The sequence below is a fragment of the Ranitomeya imitator genome, chromosome 4 (genome assembly GCF_032444005.1).
Source record: "Ranitomeya imitator isolate aRanImi1 chromosome 4, aRanImi1.pri, whole genome shotgun sequence".
NCBI lineage: Eukaryota > Metazoa > Chordata > Amphibia > Anura > Dendrobatidae > Ranitomeya > Ranitomeya imitator.
The window spans coordinates 329966010-329990415 of record NC_091285.1 but is presented as its reverse complement, the minus strand read 5'-3'; the positions used below and the strand labels follow the sequence as shown (position 1 = coordinate 329990415).

The window sequence follows — 24406 nt, the reverse complement described above, 5'->3', positions numbered from 1 at the left end:
TATTTTTTTCTATATATTAAAGAATTAAAGAACAGCGACAGAATAGGGAACACATATACCAGGACGGGACCCAAGATAATGGACATGTATCAGGATGAGTAATCTATATCTATATATATAATTGTCTAAGGGTTTTTCTGTCTGTCTGTCTGTCCTGGAAATCCCGCGTCTCTGATTGGTCGAGGCCGCCAGGCCTTGACCAATCAGCGACGGGCACAGCATCGACGTAGACATCCCGCATCTCTGATTGGTCGAGGTCGCCAGGCCTCGACCAATCAGCAACGGGCACAGCGACGATGATGTCATAAAGGACGTAAAAATCCCACGTTTCTGATTCAGCGACGGGCACAGTATCGACGTAGATATCATAATGGTTGCCATGGCGACAATGTCAAAGGTTGCCTCGACCAATCAGCGACGGGCACAGTCTGCCGCGAATTCTGGAATCATCATTGCCCATATACTACGGGGACATGCATATTCTAGAATACCCGATGCGTTAGAATCGGGCCACAATCTAGTGATAATATATATGTATATATATATATATACATATACACACACTATATATATATGTATATATATATGTATATATATATATATATATATATATATATATATATATATATATATATATATATATATATATATATACATACACTCACACACACACAGTGGGGCAAAAAAATATTTAGTCAGTCAGCAATAGTGCAAGTTCCACCACTTAAAAAGATGAGAGGCGTCTGTAATTTACATCATAGGTAGACCTCAACTATGGGAGACAAACTGAGAAAAAAAAATCCAGAAAATCACATTGTCTGTTATTTTAACAATTTATTTGCATATTATGGTGGAAAATAAGTATTTGGTCAGAAACAAACAATCAAGATTTCTGGCTCTCACAGACCTGTAACTTCTTCTTTAAGAGTCTCCTCTTTCCTCCACTCATTACCTGTAGTAATGACACCTGTTTAAACTTGTTATCAGTATAAAAAGACACCTGTGCACACCCTCAAACAGTCTGACTCCAAACTGCACTATGGTGAAGACCAAAGAGCTGTCAAAGGACACCAGAAACAAAATTGTAGCCCTGCACCAGGCTGGGAAGACTGAATCTGCAATAGCCAACCAGCTTGGAGTGAAGAAATCAACAGTGGGAGCAATAATTAGAAAATGGAAGACATACAAGACCACTGATAATCTCCCTCGATCTGGGGCTCCACGCAAAATCCCACCCCGTGGGGTCAGAATGATCACAAGAACGGTGAGCAAAAATCCCAGAACCACGCGGGGGGACCTAGTGAATGAACTGCAGAGAGCTGGGACCAATGTAACAAGGCCTACCATAAGTAACACACTACGCCACCATGGACTCAGATCCTGCAGTGCCAGACGTGTCCCACTGCTTAAGCCAGTACATGTCTGGGCCCGTCTGAAGTTTGCTAGAGAGCATTTGGATGATCCAGAGGAGTTTTGGGAGAATGTCCTATGGTCTGATGAAACTAAACTGGAACTGTTTGGTAGAAACACAACTTGTCGTGTTTGGAGGAAAAAGAATACTGAGTTGCATCCATCAAACACCATACCTACTGTAAAACATGGTGGTGGAAACATCATGCTTTGGGGCTGTTTCTCTGCAAAGGGGCCAGGACGACTGATCCGGGTACATGAAAGAATGAATGGGGTCATGTATCGTGAGATTTTGAGTGCAAACCTCCTTCCATCAGCAAGGGCACTGAAGATGAAACGTGGCTGGGTCTTTCAACATGACAATGATCCAAAGCACACCGCCAGGGCAATGAAGGAGTGGCTTCGTAAGAAGCATTTCAAGGTCCTGGAGTGGCCTAGCCAGTCTCCAGATCTCAACCCTATAGAAAACCTTTGGAGGGAGTTGAAAGTCCGTGTTGCCAAGCGAAAAGCCAAAAACATCACTGCTCTAGAGGAGATCTGCATGGAGGAATGGGCCAACATACCAACAACAGCGTGTGGCAACCTTGTGATGACTTACAGAAAACGTTTGACCTCTGTCATTGCCAACAAAGGATATATTACAAAGTATTGAGATGAAATTTTGTTTCTGACCAAATACTTATTTTCCACCATAATATGCAAATAAATTGTTAAAAAACAGACAATGTGATTTTCTGGTTTTTTTTCTCAGTTTGTCTCCCATAGTTGAGGTCTACCTATGATGTAAATTACAGACGCCTCTCATCTTTTTAAGTGGTGGAACTTGCACTATTGCTGACTGACTAAATACTTTTTTGCCCCACTGTATGTATGTATGTATGTATGTATGTATGTATGTATGCATGTATGCATGTATATATATATATATATATATATATATATATATACACACACACACACACACACACACACACACACACACACACACATATATATATACATACATACATATATACACCAGGATGAGGCCCAGGTTAAGGGACAAATATGCCAGGATGGTTGATATACATATGTATATGTATATACACTGCTCAAAAAACATAAAGGGAACACAAACAACAGAATAAAACTCCAAGTAAATCTAACTTCTGTTAAATCAAACTGTCCACTTAAGAAGCAACACTATTTGACAATCAGTTTCACATGCTGTTGTGCAAACGGAATAGACAACAGATGGAAATTATTGGCAATTATCAAGACACACTCAATAAAGGAGTGGTTCTGCAGGTGGGGACCACAGACCACATCTCAGTACCAATGCTTTCTGGCTGATGTTTTGGTGACTTTTGAATGCTGGTTGTGCTTTCACAATCGTGGTAGCATGAGACGGACTCTACAACCCACACAAGTGACTCAGGTAGTGCAGCTCATCCAAGATGGCACATCAATGCGAGCTGTGGAAAGAAGGTTTGCTGTGTCTGTCAGCGTAGTGTCCAGAGACTGGAGGCCCTACCAAGAGACAGGTCAGTACACCATGTGACGTGGAGGGGGCCGTAGGAGGGCAACAACCCAGCAGCAGGACCGCTACCTCAGCCTTTGTGCAAGGAGGAACAGGAAGAGCACTGCCAGAGCCCTGTAAAATGACCTCCAGCAGGCCACAAACGTGCATGTGTCTGCACAAAAGATTATAAACAGACTCCATGATGATGGTCTGAGTGCCAGACGTCCACAGATGGGGGTTGTGCTCACAGCCCAACATCGTGCAGGACGCTTGGCATTTGCCATAGAACACCAGGATTGGCAAATTCGCCACTGGTGCAATGTGCTCTTCACAGATTAAAGCAGGTTCTTTGGAGGGCCGCACAGCCCTCTATGTGCTCGCCAGAGGTAGCCTGACTGCCATTAGGTACCGAGATGAGATCCTCAGACCCCTTGTGAGACCATATGCTGGTGCGGTTGGCCCTCCTAAGGCAGGACAATGCCAGACCTCATGTGGCTGGAGTGTGTCAGCAGTTCCTGCAAGATGAAGGAATTGAAGCAATGGACTGGCCTGCCTGTTCCACAGACCTGAATCCGATTGAACACATCTGGGACATCATGTCTCGCACCATCCACTAACGTCACGTTGCATCACAGACTGTCCAGGAGTTGGCGGATGCTTTAGTCCAGGTCTGGGAGGAGATCCCACAGGAGACCATCCGCCGCCTCATCAGGAGCATGCCCAGGCATTGTAGGGAGGTCATACAGGCACGTGGAGGCCACACACACTACTGAACATCATCATTTCCTTGTCTTGAGGCATTTCCACTGAAGTTGGATCAGCCTGTAACTTAATTTTCCACTTTGATTTTGAGCATCATTCCAACTCCAGACCTCCGTGGGATATTAGTTGTGATTTATGTTGATAATTTTTATGTTTTATTGTTCTCAACACATTCCACTATGTCATGAATAAAGATGTACAACTGGAATATTTCATTTAGTGATATCTAGGATGTGGGATTTTAGTGTTCCCTTTATTTTATTGAGGAGTGTATATATGTGCATGTATGTATATATAATATATATATATATATTCCTTCTTTCTGATGTTGCAGTCACGTGGCACTGCCACATCAATTATCATTGCTGTCTTCTGGTCCTTGCCTACTATCACAATATCTGGTTGGTTAGGCAACACCTACTTATCCGTCTGGATCTTGAAGTCCCACAGGATTTTAGCCCTTTCATTCTCCACCACTTTTTCTGGGGTCTCCCACTTGGACTTGGGGGGGGGGGCTTAGCCCATATGCTGTGCAGAGGTTCCTGTATACAATCCCCGCTACATGGCTGTGGCGTTTGGTATATGCTGTCTACGCTGTGGTAGAGGACCCGAGAATGAGAAAGGACAACAAAGACCACTCCCATTGGGAGTGAGAAGGAAGTTTTTTTTTTATATATATATATATATATATATTATATTATATTCGAATATCATCAAAAAGTTAATTTATTTCGGTTCTTCAACACAAAAAACGAATCTCATTATATAAATTCATTACAAACACAGAGTGACCTACCGTATTTCAAGAGTTTTTTTTCTGTTAATGTTGATGATTATGGCATACAGCCAATGAAAACCCAAAAGTCATTATCTCAGTAAATTAGAATAATAAAAAACACCTGCAAAGGCTTCCTAAGCGTTTAAAAAGGTCCCTTAGTCTGTATCAGTAGGCTCCACAATCATGAGGAAGACTGCTGACGTGACAAATGTCCAGAAGGCAGTCATTGACGCACTCCACAAGGAGAATAAGCCACAAAGAGTCATTGCTAAAGAAGCTGGCTGTTTACAGAGTGCTGTATCCAAGCATATTAATGGAAAGTTTAATGGAGGGAAAAAGTGTGGTAGAAAGAGGTGCACAAGCAAGTGGGATAACCGTAGTCTTGAAAGGATTTTTAAGGAAAGGCCATTCAAAACTTTGAGGGAGATTCACAAGTTGTGGACTGCTGCTGGAGTCATTGCTTCAAGAACCACCACACACAGACGTATCCAGGACATTGGCTACGAGTGTTGCATTAGTTGTGTCAAGCCGCTCATGACCAATAGACAACACCAGAAGCATCTTACCTGGGCCAAGGTGTTTTTTTTCAGATGATAGTAAATTTTGCATTTTGTTTGGAAATCAAGATCCCTGCGTCTGGAGGATGAGTGGAGAGGCCCACAATCCAAGATGCTTGAGATCTTGTGTGAAGTTTCCTCAATCAGAGATGGTTTGGAGAGCCATGTCATCTACTAGTGTAGGACCACTGTGTTTTATCAAGACCAAAGTCCGCGCAGCCGTCTACCAGGAAATTTTATTTAGAGTACTCTGCTCTGCTGACAAGCTTTTTGGAGATGGAAATTTCATTCTCCTGCAGGACTTGGCACTTGTCCACACTGCCAAAAGTACCAATACCTGGTTTGAAAACAACAGAATTACTGTGCTTGATTGGCCAGCAAACTCGCCTGACCTTAACCTCAGAGAATCTATGGGGTATTGTAAAGAGGTAGATGAGACACCAGACCCAGCAAGAAGACAAGCTGAAGGCTTCTATTAAAGCAACCTGGGCTTCCATAACACCTCAGCAGTGCCACCGGCTGATCGCCTCCATGCCACTCCACATTGATGCAGTAACTGATGCAAAAGGAGCCCTGACCAAGTATTGAGTGCATTTACTGAACATACATTTCAGTAGGCCAACATTTCAGATTTAAAAATAATTTTTCAAACTGTGTTATAAAGTATTCTAATTTACTGAGATAATGACTTTTGGATTTTCATTGGCTGTAAGCCATAATCATCAACATTAAAAGGAATAAATACTTAAAATAGATCACTCCGTTTGTAATGATTCTATATAATATAGGAGTTTCACTTTTTGTATTGAAGAATTGAAATAAATTAACTTTTTGATGATCTGATGACATTCTAATTTTGTAAGAAGCACCTGTGTGTGTGCATATGTAACATATACATACACACATACATACATTATATTCACGATATATATGTGTGTATGTGTATAGAACAACTAGCTAACTGTCACTATATCAGTGGTTGTAACCATGGATGCACAAGGTCCTGCAATGCCTGCACATGAGGAGGGAGACACAGTGAATCAGAAAAACTATACTACATTTCTAATTGGAGATATTATAAAATATTATTACACCTACCACATATTGGGATAGGTTTGTGGATATGGGAATACCCCTGTATCTAGTGTTTTATTATGGGCATCTGCAAAATATGTAAAATTTGCAGCTATGTTTCACAAAAACAATTACCAAGACCAAATATGCCAAGGGAAACATCAGTCGCTACTAGTGTTGAGCATTCCGATACCGCAAGTATCGGGTATCGGCCGATACTTGCGGTATCGGAATTCCGATACTGAATTCCGATACTTCCCGCGTATCGGATACCGGAATTGGAAGTTCCCAGAATTCAAACTGAACGCAGCAGCCAATGAGGAATGATTGGAAGTGTGGGCACATCCTGTTTAGCATGGTGGGCATGTAAGTACTGGCAAGGCTGTGATTGGCTGCTGAAATGATGTCACTCTGCACTATAAAAAACGCTGCCGCAATTTTGCGCTCACTCTGCTGTGATTTCAGTTAGGGACAGGACGCTGTGTTCTAACTGAGGGCCAGTTGAGATAGCTAATTGCTTTATTTTCCTTTCCCAAGGCTAATTTAGCAAAACGCTGTGTGTTCTTCACTGTTCACCTTGCTCTTGCCTTGCAGCGCTGTTTTAACAGCGTTCTGCAAGGTCTCTGTGTGTGTGTGTGTGTGTGTGCAGCTCACTCTGTAGTCTGTGTGCAGCCATATACCCGGTTGTATTCAGCTCAGGGGGGGTTCACTCTGCCTCACACAGTTGTCCTTTTTTGCTCATAATGCAGCCTGCTGCACATTTTTTCTCAAATTTCCTATTAGTGTTTTTCCACCCGTCTACAGCTAAATTGTGGAAAAACACTACATAGGATAACCTAGAGGGGGGTTTTTGGGCCTTGCAGCGCCGTTTACGGCTGTCTGCACGGTCTCCGTGTGAGCGCAGCTCGCCCTGTAGTCTGTGTGCAGCCATAGCCGGTTGGATTCAGCTCAGGGTTCGTTACTGCCTCATACCTGGAAAAAATTTTTCCTTTTTTTCAAATAGTGCAGCCTGTTTAAAATTGAAAAAAAAATTTCCTATTAGTGTTTTTCCACCCGTCTCCAGCTAAATTGTGGAAAAACACTACATAGGATAACCTAGAGGGGTTTTTTTGGGCCTTGCAGCGCCGTTTACGGCTGTCTGCACGGTCTCCGTGTGAGCGCAGCTCGCCCTGTAGTCTGTGTGCAGCCATAGCCGGTTGGATTCAGCTCAGGGTGCGTTACTTCCTCATACCTTGAAAAAAAAAATTCCTTTTTTTCAAATAGTGCAGCCTGTTTAAAATTTAAAAAAAAAATTCCTATTAGTGTCTTTCCACCCGTCTCCAGCTAAATAGTGGAAAAACACTACCTAGGATAACCTAGAGGAGGGTTTTTGGGCCTTGCAGCGCCGTTTACGGCTGTCTGCACGGTCCCCGTGTGAGTTAAACTTGCTCTGTAGTCCGATCTGCAGAAAAAAAAAAAAGAGTAAAGTTCACCAAACACCACTTTACACTTGTGTAGGCCACATTTGAAAAATAATAAAGTTTAGTCCACACTTTACAACATTAGTGTTTCTTACACCTGTTAGGAGGAGCATTTCAGGAATAAGCACACTAAGGCCTTAGTACTTTTCTGCTTATCTTTATCTGTCAACCAAGATGAAGAGGGCAGGGAGTAAGGCACGTGGGCGTGGAGCAGGGAGAGGACGTGGTGATTCTGTGCCTGCTGTGGGCACCGGTGACTCGTCGTCACTCAGTTTCAGCAGGGAACAGTCCTTCATGCGCAGCTTTGTCGGAGAGCGCCGTGCACCGCTGCTGCGTGAAGATCAAATTGAAGCCGTTGTCGGGTGGATGGCAGCTAACGCCTCGGCATCGACTTCAGTTAGTGCCACATCCTCTCAGGCACAGAGCACTGGAGAGCAGCCATCTGTCTCTTCACCACCTGCCAAATTGGCCAGGCAGTCAGAGAGCCCAGGACAGGAGCTGTCTCTACTTCTGTTCTCTGAATCTCTTGGCTTGGAAACAGGGGGCCAGCCAAGCAGCATTGGAGAAATGGAAGAAGAGGCAGTGTGCAGTGATGCCCAACAGCTTTGTCTCTCTGACTCTGAAGAGGCGGGTGGGCCAGTGCCTGCGGTGACCACAGCGCAGTACGCTTCTGATGATGAAACTCAGGTGCCGCTTTCTGGTGCGTACTGTGCTGGCGAGACTACCCAGGAGGAGCAGTTGGTGGCAGAGGGTAGTGGAGATGATGAGGTCGTTGACCCATCGTGGCATGAGGAACAGGAAGGTGGTGGGAGCAGCTCTGAGGAAGAGATTCCCCTTACGGGCCAAAGAGGGAGAGGGAGGGGGAAGACTGCGGAGCCTGTAGCCCCCACTTTGGCACCCGTTAGGAGCCTGTCTCTTTCCAAAGCCAAAAAGGGTGCTCCCAAGACTTGCAGTGCCTGGTCCTTTTTTGACACAGTTGCAGATGACATTTGTTTTGTCAAATGCAAGCTGTGTCATCAGAAAGTCAAAAGAGGGAAAAATGTCAGCAACCTCAATACCACAAATATGTGGAAACATGTGCGGACCAGGCACGCGGTGGAGTTACAGAAACACACTGAAGATGTAGGCCAACCAACAGCGGCAGCTGCCACCTCTTCAGCTCGTGTTGCCTCTTCCTCCAGCTCACGCACAGCTGGTTTGGCTTCCTCCCAGGATCGCCATGGAAGAACCTCTGGCACTGTTGTCCAGAGACCTTGTGTAATTCCACCCACAGCACCACCTTCCCAGTCATCCTCACACTCCCAGTCTACTCTACAGCCATTGGTAGTACAGGCATGGGAGAAAAGGCGGGCATTCTCGGCCAACCACGCCCGAGCACAGGCTCTGAATGCAGGCATTGCCAAACTGTTGTCCCTGGAAATGCTCTCATTCAGGCTGGTGGAGACTGACAGCTTCCGTGACTTGATGGCATTGGCAGTCCCACAGTACAAGGTGCCCAGCCGCTTTTACTTCAGCAGGCAAGCTGTCCCTGCCCTGCACAGGCATGTTGAGGGAAACATAAAACATGCGCTACTGAACGCCGTCAGTAGCAAGGTCCACCTCACCACCGATGCGTGGACCAGTCAGCATGGACAGGGGCGATACGTTTCCCTCACTGCTCATTGGGTTAATGTTGTTGAGCCAGGTACAGATCGTGCGAGTGGCGCAGGACGTGTCCTGCCCACTCCAAGGATTGCAGGAATCCAGTCTGTACGCATTGACTCCTCCTCTTACACAAGTTCCTCAGAATCATCTCTGCAGGAGCCGTCACAGTCCACCTCCACATGGACCCGTGAACGTTTACCTATGACAGACATGAGCACAGCCGTGGCCAAACGTCAGCAGGCCGTCTTGAAACTCTCCTAGTGTATCCTCACCCACCCCCTGCAGACTGTGAGCCCTCGCGGGCAGGGTCCTCCCTCCTTATGTACTCGTGTGCCTTGTTATCTGCTCATGTTTAATGTAATTGTCTATATTTGCCCCGTATTCACATGTAAAGCGCCATGGAATAAATGGCGCTATAAAAATGTATAATAATAATTGGGGAATCGAAGCCACACAGCGCAGGAGCTCTGGAATGCCATCAAGCAGGAGAGCGATGTGTGGTTACTGCCAGCGAATCTCCAGCCAGGCATGGTAGTGTGTGACAATGGCCGAAATCTGGTGGCAGCTTTGGCCCTTGGCAACCTCACTCACATCCCATGTCTGGCACGTGTGCTCAATTTGGTTGTGCAGAGTTTTCTGAGGGACTATCCGGATCTTGATGCACTGCTGCACAAGGTCCGCCTAGAGTGTGCTCACTTGCGGCGTTCCAGCTTGGCAAGATCCCGCATTGCTGCTCTGCAGCGCCGATTCCGCCTTCCGGAACACCGCATCATATGTGACCTACCTACCCGGTGGAATTCCACGTTACATATGTTGGAGCGGTTGTGTGAGCAGCAGCAAGCAGTTATGGAGTACCAGCTGCATCAGGCGCAAAGAAGTCGCAGTCAGCGCCGATCAGACTTCACAACCACAGAGTGGGCCACTATGAAGGACGTCTGCCAGGTTTTGCATCCTTTTGATTATTCCACGCGGATGGCAAGTGCAGATGATGCACTAGTCAGCATGACTGTCCCCCTTATCTGCCTGCTTCAGCAAACTTTGCAAGGGTTAAGGGATGATGTTGTGGAAGAGGTGGAGGATGAGGAGTCACCTTTTCCATCAGCTTCTGGAGAGTCAGCGCCACGTGGTTCCTCACAAAGGGGTACGCAGGGGCCACTTTGTGAGGAGGATGAGGAGGAGTCAATGGAGGAGGAAGAGCTCCGTCCAGAGGAGGGAGCGACACAATTGTCCAGTGGTCAGTGTGTACAGCGAGGGTGGGGTGATGACGAGTGGGCAGAGATCATGTCTCAAGCAGGGGACAGCGTTTCTGGGCCAGTTGGCAGTCTGCAGCACATGGTGGATTTCATGCTGCAGTGCCTGAGAAACGACCGCCGCATCGACCACATTCTCAACATGCCTGATTATTGGGTGTTCACCCTCCTCGATCCTCGCTACCGGGACAACGTCCAAACCCTCATCCCAGCGTTGACCCGGGAGCGTAAATTGCGGGAGTACCACGACACACTGGTGAATTCCATCATCTTCTCCAGTCCAACTGAGAGGAGTGCTGCTAGTGCTTTACAAAGCAGCTCAGTGCGTCGAGGCAGTGGGGGAGGCTCTGCCCAAAGAGGGAGCAGAAGCAGTGCCTCTGCCCAAGGCAAGCCCAGTATGGCACAACTCTGGCACACTTTTGTGTGCCCGCCCCAAATGTCTACACCATCACCGGCGGCTCCAGTCAGCAGGAGGCAACGGTTCCGTCAGATGGTGACAGACTACATGGCTTGCCCTCTTACTGTACTCCCAGACGGCTCTTCCCCGTTCAAGTTTTGGGTCTCTAAGCTGGATACATGGCCAGAGCTAAGCCAGTATGCATTGGAGGTGCTGGCTTGCCCTGCGGCTAGTGTTATCGGAACGTGTCTTTAGTGCCGCAGGTGGTGTACTAACAGACCGTCGCATGCGACTATCCTCCGATAACGTTGACCGGCTTACTTTCCTGAAAATGAACCAGGCCTGGATCTCGCAGGAATTTGCCACTCCTCTGCCTGATTAAGTAATTGGGTGTCATCCAGGTCTCCTGCTGTGTTCATCTTTCTACCACCTGAACTGCTATTCCTGGGCTCCAACACCGCCAGTTGCGGCTCAGAAGTGCAGGCTGCACAGTAAAAACATACGACCCAGTGTTATTGGGTCTCAGTAACGTCAGCTGATCCCCAGCTGTGTAGCCGGCAATGTGTCCTGCGACCGCCACGCTGGCACAACAACCTAAATGTAAGGGAACCTGTCCCCCCCCGTTGTTTGTTACTGAAAGAGCCATCTTGTGCAGCAGTAATGCTGCACAAGGAAAAGGTAGCTCTTTTAGTTTAGCTCCTTGCACACGCAGAACTTAACACTTATATAATGTGTTCACTGATACCGTTATACCGTCCCGGAGCTGGGACTTTCCTTCGTAATGTGACGCAGCACAGCCGTCATTCCTACCCCCTTGGTGCCATGCGCTGCCTCCTCAGCGTTGTTTTAAGCTGTCACGGAGCCTGCGCTGTTCTGTTATCCCTTGGCCATGCCCTATTTGCGCTGCCTGTCTTCTGACATAATTTGGTGTCAGGCTGGCTGCGCCTGTGCGGCCGCGCTGCCCGAGATCCCGCCTCGCAGTGTCTTCTGATTGAATCACACTGCGGGCCTGGGATCCATGGGCATGCGCAGTGCATATCTTCCCCTCGGGCTCTCGCTCATCTCCCTCCGCCTTCTTTAGACTGTGCGCCGTCAGCTGATCCCTAATAGCATACCACGGCCGTGACACCGCACAGTCTGAAGAAGAGGGAAGTAGGGGAGTGAGAGTCGAGGATATGCACTGTGCATGCCCATGGATCCAAGGCCCGCAGTGGGATTACGTTAGACGACACTGCGAGGTGGGATCTGGAGCAGCGTGGACGCACAGGCACTGACAGCCTGACACCAAATTATGTCAGAAGACAGGCAGCGCTAATTGGGCATGGCCAAGGGATAACAGAACAGCGCAGGCTCCGTGACAGCTTAAAACAACGCTGAGGAGGCAGCGCACGGCACCAAGGGGATAGGAATGACAGCTGTGCTGTGTCCCATTACGAAGGAAATTTGCACCTCTGGGACGGTTTTACGGTATAAGGGGACACATTTTTAGTGTTTACTTCTGTGTTTGCAAGGAGCATAATTAAAAGAGCAACCTTTTCCTTTTGCATCTTTAGTGCTGCACAAGATGGCTCTTTCAGCTACAAACGTCTTGGGGGGGGTTAAAGGTTCCCTTTCAACTTGCTCCAATCAGGCTTCGGCCTACACTCTGTTCCTCTGCTCCTCCTGCTGTCCCTGGGCTCTAACACCGCCAGTTGGTGCCTGGAAGTGCTGTCTGCACAGTCAACAGTCGCTCCTCTGTTATTGGGGTTCAGTAACGTCAGCTGATCCCCAGCTGTGTGTGCGGCAATACCTCCAATTTGCTCCTCCTGCTGTCCCTGGGCTCTAACACAGCCAGTTGGTGCCTGGAAGTGCTGTCTGCACAGTCAACAGTCGCTCCTCTGTTATTGGGGTTCAGTAACGTCAGCTGATCCCCAGCTGTGTATCCGGCAACCTGTCATGCGACCGCCACGCTGGCACAACTAAAATGTAAGGGGACCTGTCCCCCCCCCCACCTAGGCGTTTGTTACTGAAAGAGCCACCTTGTGCAGCACTAATACTGCACAAGGAAAAGGTCGCTCTTGAAATTATGCTCCTTGCAAACGCTGAACTACACACTCATGTAATGTGTCCCCTCACACCGTCCCGGAGGTTGGACTTTCCTTTGTAATGTGACGCAGCACAGCCGTCATTGCTACCCCCTTGGCACCGTGCGCTGCCTCCTTAGCGTTGTTTGATTCCGTCATGGACACTGCGCTGTTATGTTATCCCTTGGCCATGCACAGTTTGCGCTGCCCGTCCTCTGACATCATTTGTTGTCGTCCTGGCTGCGCCTGTGCGTCCACGCTGCCCGAAATCCCACCTCGCAGTGTCGTCTAATGTGATCCCACAGTGGGCCTGGTATCCATGGCCATGCGCAGTGCATATACTAGCCTCTCACTCCCCTTCTTCACGCTTCTTCAGACTAGGCGGCGTCAGCTGATCCCTAATAGCATGCCACGGCCGTGACGCCGCACAGTCTGAAGAAGCAGGAAGGAGGTGAGTGAGAGGCGATGATATGCACTGCACATGCCCATGGATCCCTGGCCCGCAGTGGGATTACATTAGATGACACTGCGAGGTTGGATCTCGGGCAGCTTGGACGCACAGGCACTGCCAGCCTGACACCTAAATGATGTCAGAAGACGGGCACCGCTAACTGTGCATGGCCAAGGGATAACATTACAGCGCGGGCTCCTTGACAGAACCAAACAACGTTGAGGAGGTGGCGCACGGCACCAAGGGGGTTGGAATGACGGCTGTGCTGTGTCACATTACAAAGGAAAGTCCCACTTCCGGGACGGTTTGACGGTGTGAGGGGACACATTATATGAGTGTGTACTTCAGCGTTTGCAAGGAGCATAATTTTCGGAGCCACCATTTTCCATGTGCAGTATTACTGCTGTACAAGATGGCTCTTTCAGCAACAAATGCCTGGGGGGGGGGGGGGTTAAAGGTTCCCTTTCAACTTGCTCCACTGCAGGCTTCGGCGTACACTCTGCTCCTCTTTGATTCCCTGGGTTTCAACACTGTCAGTTGGGACCTGGAAGTGTTGTCTACACAGAAAAAAACACTAGCTGATGTGTCAGTGGGGTTCAGCACCGCCAGCTGTTCCCCTGCTGTGTAGTCGGCAACGTGTCCAGCACAAGCCACGCTGGCACAACAGAACAAAAGCTGCCACCAGTGCAGGCTTCGGCCTACACTTTGCTCCTCTCCTGCTGCCCCTGGGCTCAAATACCGCTAGTTTTTGCCCGGAAGTGCTAGCTGCACAGAGAAAAACACCAGCCAATGTGTTAGTGGGGTTCAGCACCGCCAGCTGTTCCCCTGCTGTGTAGCCGGCAACGTGACCTGCAAACGCCACGCAGGCACATGAACTGAAATTAAAGGGACCCTGCCACCCACCCCAAGGTGTTTCTATGTATAACAGCCATCTTGTACAGCAGTACTGCTGCATTTGTACAAGGTGGCTGACTTTTTCTCCTTGCCCACGTGGAACTCAACACGTACAAAATGTGTCTCAGAGACCATTACAGTGTCCCTGAGGTGTGACTTTCCTTTTAAATGACACGCAGCACCCCTCTTGGTAGCGCTGCCCATCTTCTGACATCATTGGTTGGCTGCCTGTGCCTGTGCGTCCGCCCTGCCCGACACAACCCCACTCGTTGTCTCATATATTTTGGCTGCGAGGGTGTGATTGATGGGCATGTGCAGTGCATATGTTCGCCTGTCTTAACTCATCTCCTTCCGCCTTCTTCAGACTGTGCGGCCTCATGGCCGTGGTAGGCGATAAGGGATCAGCTGAGGCCGCCCAGTCTGAAGCAGGTGTAAGGACATGTGTGAGCGGCAAACATATTTACTGCACAAGGCCACGAATCCCAGCCACGCAGTGTGATTTTTTGAAAACACACTGCGGGTCTGGGATTCATGGCCATTGCTAACGGCACCAGCCAACATGAAATGAGGTGAGAAGACAGGCAGCGCTCACAGCGCATGGCCAAGGGATCACAATAGCGCAGACTCCTGTACAGCAAATAACAACGCTCAGGAGGCTGCGCCCAGCACCAATGCGTTATTTATGTGCACCTGTGCTGCGTCTCCTTAAAAAGACAAGTCACGCCTCCAATACAGAACTGAACTACTGTTCTATGGGCTAAATTGTGTACGGCTTTCATTCTGCGTGTGCAATGAGCAAAACTTAAAGGGCAACCTTTAACTTGTGGAGCTTTACTACTGCACAAGGTGTGGCTCTTCAACATTGTAACACCTGAGGGTGGGTTAAAGGTTACCTTTGAAATTGGCTCAAGTAGGCTTCCACCTAAACTCTGCTCCTCCTGCAGACCCTGGGCTCTAACTACGCCAGTTGGGGCCCGGAAGTGCTGGCTGCACAGAGAAAAACACCCACTATTGTGTCAGTGGGGTTCAGCACCGCCAGCTGTTCCCCTGCTGTGTAGCCGGCATCGTGTCCAGCACAAGCCACGCTGGCACAACAGACCAAAAGCTGCCACCAGTGCAGGCTTCGGCCTACACTCTGCTCCTCTCCTCCTCCTGCTGACCCTGGGCTATAACACCGCCAGTTGTAGCCTGGAAGTGCTAGCTGCACAGAGAAAAACACCCGCCAATGTGTTAGTTGGGTTCAGCAGCGCCAGCTGTTCCCCTGCTGTGTAGCCGGCATCGTGTCCAGCACAAGCCACGCTGGCACAACAGACCAAAAGCTGCCACCAGTGCAGGCTTCGGCCTACACTCTGCTCCTCTCCTCCTCCTGCTGACCCTGGGCTCAAACACCGCTAGTTTTTGCCCGGAAGTGCTAGCTGCACAGAGAAAAACACCAGTCAATGTGTCAGTGGGGTTCAGCAACGCCAGCTGTTCCCCTGCTGTGTAGCTGGCAACGTGTCCTGCAAACGCCATGCAGGCACATGAACTGAAATTGAATGGAGCCTGCCCCCCACCCCCAGGTGTTTCTATGTATAATAGCCACCTTGTACAGCAGTACTGCTGCATTTGTACAAGGTGGCTGACTTTTTCTCCTTGCCCACGTTTAATTAAACACGTACTAAATGTGTCTCATTGAGACCATTCCACTGTCCCTGAGGTGTGACTTTCCTTTTTAATGACACGCAGCACCCCCATTGTTAGCGCTGCCCGTCTTCTGACATCAATGGTTGGCTGGCTGTGCCTGTGCGTCCGCCCTGCCCGACAACGCCCCTCGTTGTCTCATATATTATGACTGCGAGGGTGTGATTGATGGGCACGAGCAGTGCATATCTTCGCCTGTCTTCACTCTCCTCCTTCCGCCTTCTTCAGACTGTGCGGCCTCATGGCCGTGGCAGGCGATAAGGGATCAGCTGAGGCCGCCCAGTCTGAAGCAGGTGTAAGGACATGTGTGAGCGGCAAACATATTTACTGCACAAGGCCACGAATCCCAGCCACGCAGTGTGATTTTTTGAAAACACACTGCGGGCCTGGGATTCATGGCCATTGCTAACTGCACCGGCCAACATGAAATGAGGTGAGAAGACAGGCAGCGCTCACAGCGCATGGCCAAGGGATCACAATAGCGCAGACTCCTGAAACAGCAAATAACGCTCAGGAATCTGCGCCCAGCACCTAGCTGTAAATTTTGACACCTATGCTGCGTCTTCTTAAAAAGAAAAGTCACGCCTCCACTACTGATTGACAGTATAATGGGCTAAATAGTGTACGTGTTTTATTCAGCGTGTGCAAGGAGCAAAATTAAGAGAGCAACCTTTGACTTGTGCAGCATTAATGCTGTTCAAGGTGTGGCTCTTGTACCTTGCAACACCTGAGGGGGGGTTAAAGGTTACCTTTGAAATTGGTTCAACTAGGCTTCGGCCTACACTCTGCTCCTCTCCTCCTCCTGCTGACCCTGGGCTCTAACACCGCTAGTTTTTGCCCTGAAGTGCTAGCTGCACAGAGAAAAACACCAGCCAATGTGTTAGTGGGGTTCAGCACCGACAGCTGTTCCCCTGCTGTGTAGCCGGCATCGTGTCCAGCACAAGCCACGCTGGCACAACAGACCAAAAGCTGCCACCAGTGCAGGCCTCGGCCTACACTCTGCTCCTCTCCTCCTCCTGCTGACCCTGGGCTCAAACACCGCCAGTTTCTGCCTGGACGTGCTAGCTGCACAGAGAAAAACACCAGCCAATGTGTTAGTGGGGTTCAGCAATGCCAGCTGTTCCCCTGCTGTGTAGCCGGCAACGTGACCTGCAAACGCCACGCAGGCACATGAACTGAAATTGAAGGGAGCCTGCCCCCCACCCCCAGGTGTTTCTATGTATAACAGCCACCTTGTACAGCAGTACTGCTGCATTTGTACAAGGTGGCTGACTTTTTCTCCTTGCCCACGTTTAATTAAACACGTACAAAATGTGTCTCATTAGAGACCATTACAATGTCCCTGAGGTGTGACTTTCCTTTTTAATGACACGCAGCACCCCCATTGTTAGCGCTGCCCGTCTTCTGACATCATTGGTTGGCTGCCTGTGCCTGTGTGTCCGCCCTGCCCGACACAACGTCCCTCGTTGTCTCGTATATTTTGACTGCGAGGGTGTGATTGCTGGGCACGAGCAGTGCATATCTTCGCCTGTCTTCACTCCCCTCCTTCCGCCTTCTTCAGACTGTGCGGCCTCATGGCCGTGGCAGGCGATAAGGGATCAGCTGAGGCCGCCCAGTCTGAAGCAGGTGTAAGGACATGTGTGAGCGGCGAAATTATTTACTGCTCAAGGCCACGAATCCCAGCACCGCAGTGTGACTTTATGAAAAGGCACTGTGGGTCTGGGATTTATGGCCATCGTTAACCGCGCCGGCCAACATGAAATGAGGTCATAAGACGGGCAGCGCTAACAGGGCATTGCCAAGGGATAACACAAGAGCACAGACTCCTGTACAGCAAATAACGCTCAGGAAGCTGCGCCAAGCACCAAGGCGTTATTTGGGACACCTGTTCTGCGTCTCGTTAAAAAGACAAGTCACGCCTCCACTACAGTTTGACTGTAGAATGGGCTAAATTGTGTACGTCTTTCATTCAGCGTGTGCAAGTAGACAAATTAATAGAGCAACCTTTTACTTGTGCAGCATTAATGCTGCACAAGGTGTGGCTCTTGTACTTTGTAATTGGTTCAACTAGGCTTCGGCCTACACTCTGCTCCTCTCCTCCTCCTGCTGCCCCTGGGCTCTTACACCGCAAGTTTTTGCCCGGAAGTGCTAGCTGCACAGAGAAAAACACCCGCCATTGTGTCAGTGGGGTTCAGCAACGCCAGCTGTTCCCTCACTGTGTAGCCGGCAAAGTGTCCTGCAAACGCAACGCAGACACAAATCTGCCTCCAGTGCAGGCTTCGGCCTACACTCTGCTCCCCCTGCTTACCCTTTGCTCCAACACAGCTAGTTGGGGCTCTAGGAAGACAATCTTTAATAGGCAACGCATCCGGGTTCCAGCACCGCCAGCTGGTTCTCGGCAGTGTTTTTGTCACAGGTACTCCCTCGTGCCAAGCCTGGTTTCAGCACCATCAGCTGTTTCCGGGTTGTGTCAAGTTCACTGAGACGCCTATGCTTGCCCCGTCGTGGTGCAGTCGGGTTAGCCAACTCCAGGGTGCCTCCAGTTTAGGAGCTTCCTATGTGGGCTGCGTGAATTGGTAGTCAAGGCTGGTTCTGTAGTGCCAGTAGGCCCAGCTTCCCCTGTAGGACTGTTGGGGTTCGGTAACTGCGGCTGCCTCGCGGCCTAGCTGCTCTCTCCTCTCCTGTGGGCCTTCGGGTCCACCACCTGGTTCCAGCACCGCCAGCTGGTTCCGGGCCAAGCCTTTGGCTTTGGTGCCTCCTCCTGGGTATCCGAGTTCCGCCAACGCCAGGCGGTCCTTGGTAGTGCTTTTAAGCGCTGGCACCTACAGCTTAGTAACCGGGTTCCAGCACCGTCAGCTGGTCCTCGGTGCCATTGGCTCTTGCACACTGGGGCAACGCATCCGGGTTCCAGCACCGCCAGCTGGTTCTCGGCAGTGTTTTTGTCACAGGTACTCCCTCGTGCCAAGCCTGGCTTCAGCACCGTCAGCTGTTTCCGGGTTGTGTCAAGTTCACGGAGACGCCTATGCTTGCCCCGTCGTGGTGCGGTCGGGTTAGCCAACTCCAGGGTGCCTCCAGTTTAGGAGCTTCCTATGTGGGCTGCGTGAATTGGTAGTCAAGGCTGGTTCTGTAGTGTCAGTAGGCCCAGCTCCCCCTGTAGGACTGTTGGAGTTCGGTAACTGCGGCTGCCTCGCGGCCTAGCTGTTCTCTCCTCTCCTGTGGGCCTTCGGGTCCACCACCTGGTTCCAGCACCGCCAGCTGGTTCCGGGCCGAGCCTTTGGCTTTGGTGCCTCCTTCCTGGGTATCCGAGTTCCGCCAACGCCAGGCGGTCCTTGGTAGTGCTTTTAAGCGCGGGCACCTACAGCTTAGTAACCGGGTTCCAGCACCGTCAGCTGGTCCTCGGTGCCATTGGCTCTTGCACACTGGGGCAACGCATCCGGGTTCCAGCACCGCCAGCTGGTTCTCGGCAGTGTTTTTGTCACAGGTACTCCCTCGTGCCAAGCCTGGTTTCAGCACCGTCAGCTGTTTCCGGGTTGTGTCAAGTTCACTGAGACGCCTATGCTTGCCCCGTCGTGGTGCGGTCGGGTTAGCCAACTCCAGTGTGCCTCCAGTTTAGGAGCTTCCTATGTGGGCTGCGTGAATTGGTAGTCAAGGCTGGTTCTCTAGTGCCAGTAGGCCCAGCTCCCCCTGTAGGACTGTTGGGGTTCGGTAACTGCGGCTGCCTCGCGGCCTAGCTGTTCTCCCCTCTCCTGTGCACCTTCGGGTCCACCACCTGGTTCCAGCACCGTCAGCTGGTTCCGGGCCGAGCCTTTGGCTTAGGTGCCTCCTCCTGGGTATCCGAGTTCCGCCAACGTCAGGCGGTCCTTGGTAGTGCTTTTAAGCGCAGGCACCTACAGCTTTGTAACCGGGTTCCAGCACCGTCAGCTGGTCCTCGGTGCCATTGGCTCTTGCACACTGGGGCAACGCATCTGGGTTCCAGCACCGCCAGCTGGTTCTCGGCAGTGTTTTTGTCACAGGTACTCCCTCGTGCCAAGCCTGGTTTCAGCACCGTCAGCTGTTTCCGGGTTGTGTCAAGTTCACTGAGACGCCTATGCTTGCCCCGTCGTGGTGCGGTCGGGTTAGCCAACTCCAGGGTGCCTCCAGTTTAGGAGCTTCCTATGTGGGCTGCGTGAATTGGTAGTCAAGGCTGGTTCTGTAGTGCCAGTAGGCCCAGCTCCCCCTGTAGGACTGTTGGGGTTCGGTAACTGCGGCTGCCTCGCGGCCTAGCTGTTCTCTCCTCTCCTGTGGACCTTCGGGTCCACCACCTGGTTCCAGCACCGTCAGCTGGTTCTCGGCAGTGTCTTTTGCTCTTGTACCTTCTGCTCCCCATCCTGGTTCCAGTACCGTCAGCTGGTTCCGGGCAGAGCCTTTGGCTTAGGTGCCTCCTTCTGGGTATCCGAGTTCCGCCAACGTCAGGCGGTCCTTGGTAGTGCTTTTTAGCACGGGTACCTCCTGCTTAGTAACCGGGTTCCAGTAACGTCAGCTGGTGCTCGGTAGTTCCATCGGCTCTTGGACCTTCGGCTACCCATCCGGGTTCCAGTACCGTCAGCTGGTTCTCGGCAGTGTCTTTTGCTCTTGTACCTTCTGCTCCCCATCCTGGTTCCAGTAACGTCAGCTGGTTCCGGGCAGAGCCTTTGGCTTAGGTGCCTCCTTCTGGGTATCCGAGTTCCGCCAACGTCAGGCGGTCCTTGGTAGTGCTTTTTAGCACGGGTACCTCCTGCTTAGTAACCTGGTTCCAGTAACGTCAGCTGGTCCTCGGTAGTTCCGTAGGCTCTTGAACCTTCGGGTAGCCATCCGAGTTCCAGTTCCATCAGCTGGTTCTTGGAATTTTCTCAGCCTTCTTGTACCTCCTGCTACATTTCCAAGTTGAAGACCCTAAAGTCAACGACCCGGAAGACCACCCCGATGACGACGGCGTAGACGACGACGGCGTAGACGACCCTGGAGACGACGACATGGAAGACCGAGAAGCAGAAGAACAAAAGGCTGCAGAACAAAGAGCAGAAGAACATTAAGCATAACACTTAATATCAGAGCAAAAGATATTATCTAAATTATATGCAGAAGAAGACTAAGCAGTGTATGGGGGTGAGTCCGTTCCTCCTCATGGTGCCCCTGGATAAAGCCTGATGCTGCAGGCCAAACTGAACGCGGACAAATGTAACTTTTGTGACTGGCAGAACGGAAGGTGTAATCTTCAAACTTTTATAGATAACAACTACGGGAATGCCCATCACAAATGAGAATATGATGAAGAAGTAGAATAGGAAGAATAATAATAGTTGAAGAAAATGAATATGTAGAATAGGAAGAATAATAATAGTTGAATAAAATGAATATGAAGAATGTAATAAAAAAAAAATTGGTAGAAGATGAAGAAGAAGATGAATAAGGTGAAGAAGTTGATGTCAAAGATGCTGATGATGATGATGAAGATGAAAGTGTGGGAAAAGTTTAAAAAAAAAGGGGAAGGGCGTGGAATAGTGAAACATCAATATCTGACAAAATAAAAAAAAAGTTACATAGTCAATATCTTAGTCACTACGAACGTCTTTTAAAAAAAAAAAAAAAAAGGCTATTCTATTTGATTGCGCTAAACCTCTATGACTTTAAAGGGAACCTGTCACCTGAATTTGGCGGGACTGTTTTTGGGTCATATGGGCGGAGTTTACAGGTGTTTGATTCACCCTTTCCTTACCCGCTGGCTGCATGCTGGCCGCAATATTGGATTGAAGTTCATTCTCTGTCCTCCATAGTACACGCCTGCGCAAAGCAATCTTGCCTTGCGCAGGCGTGTACTACGGAGGACAGAGAATGAACTTCAATCCAATATTGCAGCCAGCATGCAGCCAGCAGGTAAGAAAAGGGTGAATCAAACACCCGTAAAGTCCGCCCATATGACCCAAAAACAGTCCCGCCAAATTCAGGTGACAGAGTCCCTTTAATGTCTCCGCCACCTCCCCAAATACATCCTGCATTATTCTTTGTTGTTTTCCTTCATGTAGAATGAACCTACAAGGAAAGAAAGGGTTTATTTTAATTCCGATATTTTGGTCCCATTGAATTGCATTGGGATCGGGTATCGGTATCGGCGATATCCGATATTTTTTGAATATCGGCCGATCCAATCCGATACCGATACTTTCCGATATCGGAAGGTATCGCTCAACACTAGTCGCTACCTCTAGGGCCATTTTTACTGGTATATTAGCGAATACTATATGAACTCCACTACCAGATTAGCAGAGCAGATCCTGGGACTGGGAAGCAGGGAGAACAGAAAACCATAATTGGAAGAGGATTTACCCCTGGCTGCGGTTTTCTATTATATTGCTCATAAAGAGGGACTCTAGTGATATAAATCTATAAGATTACTGTGCTCAATGCAATTCACTAAATGTGCAAGTAAAGTAAATTAGGCTATGATATTTGTAGGCTATGCACACTTTACAGCAGAATGAATTTTTACTCCTAAAAGCAAAGTTAAGAGACTATCTAAATATTTGTCATATTCTGTCATTTTGCTGCTGTAGAGTGTCTGTAAGTCCTTTCTGTAGTTGAGGGTTTTTCAAGAATGTTACCCGTCCATCAGAGCTCCTGCTCTGCTTCTGACTGCACTTTCTTCTGCCCCTATTGCAGCGTCAGAGTTAATCAAAATGGCACCTATCGGATCGGGATAAATGCTACTGTACAGGCGCCACCGCCATTTTGATGGAGCCAAATTGTTTTTTTTTTCTGTAGCCATTTTGATTAAGATCATTTTTTTCTTAAGATGTACAGTATGTAAAATAGGGGGCAGCTCAGTGAGGTATCCGTGACCTGTCATAAGCCGCCACAACAGGCGCCATCTCTACAGAACCTTAAGCCCCAGCTGGGACTTCAGCCTTCTTTATACAGCCTCTTGGTCCTTTTTTCATACCATTTAAGTGAGGTTTGATTAAGACCCGGAACAGGGTCGATACATCACCTCGTACCTCATTAACCTCGTACCTTATTTTCATTCTATTTGTATTACCCTGTGGTGAATATTGAATAAACTTTAGCACTATCTGCAAGATCAAACAAGACTTATTTTGAGTGCAGCTGTTTATCACTGTCATAAGCCATACAGATGAATATGTAATCAGAGCACCACATGAAGACCCCCCAACAGGCCGCCCCAGAGCACGGGCATACCATTAACTCAAAACAGAAAATAAAGATTAAACAACAACCACAAGACGGATTTCATCAATATCAATGTAATCAGTAGTGATGAGCGAGTGTACTCGTGGCTCGGGTGACCTCCGAGTATTTATGACTAGGGTTGAGCGACCTTTGCTTTTATAGGATCGGGTCGGGTTTCACGAAACCCGACTTTTTCAAAAGTCGGGTCGAGTGAAATCGGCCGATCCTATAAAAAAGTCGGGGTCGGCCGAAACGCGAAACCCAATGCAGTGCATTGGGTTTCCATGGTTCCCAGGGTCTGAAGGAGCGGAAACTCTCCTTCAGGCCCTGCGATCCATATTTTAGTGTAAAATAAAGAATTAATATAAAAAATATCGCAATACTTACCCTCTGACGCGCCCTGGTACTAACCGGCAGCCTTTCTTCCTTAGAAACAGCCTTCCAAGACCTTGCGGTGACGTCGCGGCTTCTGATTGGTCGCGCGGCGGTCACATGGGCGGCCGCGCGACCAATCACAAGCCGCGACGTCACCGAAGGTCCTTCCTAAGAATCAGCGCTTCCAGGACCTTCGGTGACGTCGCGGCTTGTGATTGGTCGCGCAGCCGCCCATGTGACCGCCGCGCGACCAATCAGAAGCCGCGACGTCACCGCAAGGTCTTGGAAGGCTGATTCTAAGGAAGAAAGGCTGCCGGTTAGTACCAGGGCGCGTCAGAGGGTAAGTATTGCGATATTTTTTATTTTAATTCTTTATTTTACACTTAAATCTGAATTCCGATACCAATTCCCGATATCTTAAACATATCGGGAATCGGTATCGGAATTCCGATTCCAGATTCAAAAGATCGCCGACTTCATGGCCGACCCCACACTGGGGTTGGGTCGGGTTTCATGAAACCCGACCTTGCCAAAAGTCGGCGACTTTTGAAATATTTCGACCCGTTTCGCTCAACCCTATTTATGACTGCTCGGAGATTTAGCTTATCGGGGCAGCTGAATTATTTACAGCTACTACCCAGGCTGAGTGCATGTGGGGGTTGCCTGGTTGCTAGGGAATCCCCACATGAAACTAAGCTGGCTAATAGATGTAAATCATTTAGCTGCCGCGATGAAAACTAAATCTCCGAACACTAATAAATACTCGGAGATCACTATACTCGGTCATCACTAGTAATCAGTATAAAAGGCGCCGACCTGACGCTGTCTGTAGGATACTGTGCACAATCCTGCTGACAGGTTCCCTTTAGACATAGTGACACCAACTACAGTATTAGGCCAGGGTCAC

General features: G+C 49.2%; 1 protein-coding gene across 5 annotated transcripts in view; it reads right to left on the bottom strand.

The window, feature by feature from the left end:
• The window catches only part of PLXNB2 (plexin B2), a 304814-nt gene that overhangs the window by 77960 nt on the left and 202448 nt on the right, over positions 1-24406 (bottom strand). The gene's annotated exons all lie outside the window — the stretch shown is intronic.